The following is a 3,390-nucleotide window of genomic DNA, read 5'->3' as shown; positions in this document are numbered from 1 at the left end:
TAAAAAAACATGAATGTTTACTATCATCAAAATTCTAATCCATAAAATCAAATTTGCAATAGTAGTGGGAGGTTGTGAAGTAAGGGGGAATGTGAAGTTGATAATTTAGAATATTGTAGCATTCTTTTCATGGTTTAGGTTTGAGTTTTGAAGTTTCAAGAACTTTGAATATGAAAATACAAAAAAGAAAAGTATTGAGCGAGACCATTCTGTTCCACTATTCATAAGGGCCATTTTGTTTTCGACCAATAACATCTACTCATATACAGCTTCGTGTCATTTTTTTATACGACGATAAACAAGCAGTAAGTGGGGGAGAGTCAAGTCATGTATAACACTAGAAAGACTCTGACATTGGGGTGGGGCACATCAAATTAAACTAAGACCAAGGTAACTACTAAAGTGCTGGAGCTTTCTTTTGAATTAAAGGTGAAAAACTATAGAGCTCAACAAGAAAATAAATTCACTACAGCTTTCATCATTGTTATTCTTTTTCTTTCTTTTATATGCAACCTTACGCAACAACATTATTTATCCTCAGGCACTGCTTAAACTAAAACTTCGATGTTGGAGTTTGCAGGGTGTAGGAGATGCAACTCGACACACTTAAATAATGATCTTCTAAGAGAGAAACACTAGATTTCATAAGTAATTCACTGAGTCCTTTCTTTTTTAGTTTTAGGGCTTCAAAGAAGAAATTAAAATACAAACAACCGTGGTGGTAATAATAGATTTTCTTGAATGCTCGAGGTAGAAGATGCATTCAACTTCCATGTCAGGGAAGGATGATGTATAATGATACTTTCTATTTCGCTGAGCCCTTCGTTGGTCTCTGGTTTAATGGTTGTACGTGCTAAATATTTGATACATTCCATTTTGTTTCCCATCCTAGTCTTTTACGACACTGCTGGTTTACTTTTTTTCTTAGGTCTCAATTTCTTAGCTATGATCTCTGTAGTAGTTCATATAGGAGTTATTTCCATTTCATTCAAATTCAAGGTTATGATGTACAATATTTAAATAACATATATTATTGAAGAAGTCTTGCACTATTTATCAGTTAGTGGTATTATTGGACTGATTTTTTCATGGGAAATGTTTTTCATTTATGATAATGAAACTATTCCATTACTACCAACCCATAGAAAGATGACCTCTACGAGATATATGGTTCATGATTGAAAGGTATGAAGTTTGACTAATTTGGAAAAATTAAGAAATTTATTGTATACATACTATTATATTTGCCTTTTGGTTCCTAGTTTGATTTTATTAGTAACCATGATCAGGGCTATAGTACTGACTATGCATAGGACTACAAGAGTGAAAAGAGGGGATGTATTCGGATGAAATGTGTTGAATTCTAGCATTCTAATTAGGAGGATGATACCATTCATAAGTATTATACACTCTGAATAAGTTTACATGTAAACTCTTATTTTCTAGAGAGAGAAAAGTACTGAAATTTGAATTTCATGTTCCCGGTTTTTACTCCATTACCGGAGGACTTGACGTAGAAGATGGTGGAGGAGGGCTGCCGTCTCTCTTCGGCAGCGGCAAGGAAGTGCAATGCTGATGGAGGTTTTCTTAATCATAAATTGGAAGAAAGTAATAGCCAATATGTTAATTCGAAACATTTGGATTTGGAACCTTCATTCAAAAGTGCTGGTGGATTGGATAATTTACAGGTGGTTCCTAAGAAGAAGGTTTGTGTTGAAGGTAAAGAAAAGCCATTGTTGAAGAGGTATGTTCTGTTACTCCTCAGATAGCCAAGAGATCTATGGAACATGATTCAGTTGATCCAGCGGCATCGTTGTCTGTAATGAAAATATATGTTAACATGTATGATAATTCAATTGCAATCTTGACAGTTATCTTTGGGAAAATTGCGAATTCTCAGATTTCTGTTAGCACAAATTTTCATTCCAATGGTTGTTTGGTTGATAAGGAAATTGAAATTGTAGTTGATGTTAATGTGGAAATGCATGTTAGATCTGAGAAGGAATTAGAAAACATTCCATGGAAAAAGAAACCTTATATCCACCTGGATTTCAAAGAGGAGGATTTGGTCTTAACTGAAGATGGTAAAGCTATGAAAATGAAGGAGGATGTTGAGATCCTGAATTCCAATAAAATGAATAACTCTCTTGTGATCAAGGTGTTTGGGAAGGAAATACCATCTCAAATTGTAGCTTGGGAAGTAAGAAGACAAAGGAAACAATAAGGGAGTTTTCATTTCAAAACCCTTGGCAAAGGTTGGTTTTTATGCTTGTTTGATTATACGGAAATGATGGAAGGAGTTTTGTCAGGAGGACCTTGGTTTGTCAATGGGCACATTATGGGTATGGAGAAGTGAACGGTGGTGTTATCTACTTTATCATTGCAAGGACTTTCCTCACTAATTTGGATTAGGATGCCTCATTTACCCTTGCAATGTTGGGATGAAGTGAATGTGGAAAGAATAGCTGCTATGATTGGCAAACCTCTTATGATGGACGGGAACATGTTTCAATGGGGGAAAAGGGAATTTGCAACTGTTTGTGTAGGCCTGTCAAAACCGGGTCACGGGTAGGGTTCGGGTTCAACCCGAAACTTACCCGGGTCTAAACGGGTCAAACCGAACCCGACCCATTTTTCGAAACGGGTCATAATATTGGACCCGAACCCGACCCGCTTCGGGTCCGGGTCGACCCGACATGTATGACCCGAAAAAATTAAAATCAGATTTTTTTTATTTAAAATTGAAATATACACCATTGACCATTCAATTAATTTAAAAGCAATTTTTGAAATTACAAAGCTCAAAACATTTACAATTTCTCAATTTACAAAATTACAAATCTATATATAATCACTATTTTTTATTTTACAACATGTCAATATCTAATAATTAATTTTTCTTAACTTCTTGCCATCTTCATTCTTGAAATATTTCTTCGGTTCTTCCTTCTGCTACAGTCAAGTCTTCACTCTTCAAGTAAGGAACTTCAAGCCTTCAAGCCTTCAAACTTTCAAAGTTCAACTGTTGAAGCCTTCGGTGTTGAAGCCTTCGGTTTCAACTAAGTAATCACGGGCTCACGGCTCACGGGCTTAGTGATGCATTCAGGCATTCAGCCATTCATGCATACAACCATACAACATAAGTATAGAAATAGAACAACTATAAGTCTGTGTTAAAACAAACTAGATATCAAGATATGATTAAAAACTTCAATATGATGTTCATTGCTCAGATTAAATCTTCCAAATTTGTAATCTCCTAATGAGGTGTAAGTTCAATCAACATTAGCATATTACCATCCAAGGAGACAAATTATACTTTGCATTAAGCTAGACAAGCTAGTATCTATTCATTTATATATGTAGTATCTGCTCATTATACTTGAATAA

General features: G+C 35.0%; 1 pseudogene; it reads left to right on the top strand.

The window, feature by feature from the left end:
• Window positions 1–795: 795 nt before the first annotated feature.
• LOC110105113 lies at window positions 796–1,419 on the top strand (annotated as a pseudogene).
• The last annotated feature ends 1,971 nt before the right edge of the window (window positions 1,420–3,390 follow it).

This window comes from Dendrobium catenatum, unplaced genomic scaffold, assembly GCF_001605985.2.
Source record: "Dendrobium catenatum unplaced genomic scaffold, ASM160598v2 fragScaff_scaffold_292, whole genome shotgun sequence".
NCBI lineage: Eukaryota > Viridiplantae > Streptophyta > Magnoliopsida > Asparagales > Orchidaceae > Dendrobium > Dendrobium catenatum.
The sequence above is the reverse complement of the archived record's forward strand: the minus strand, read 5'-3'. Positions and strand labels throughout refer to the sequence as shown.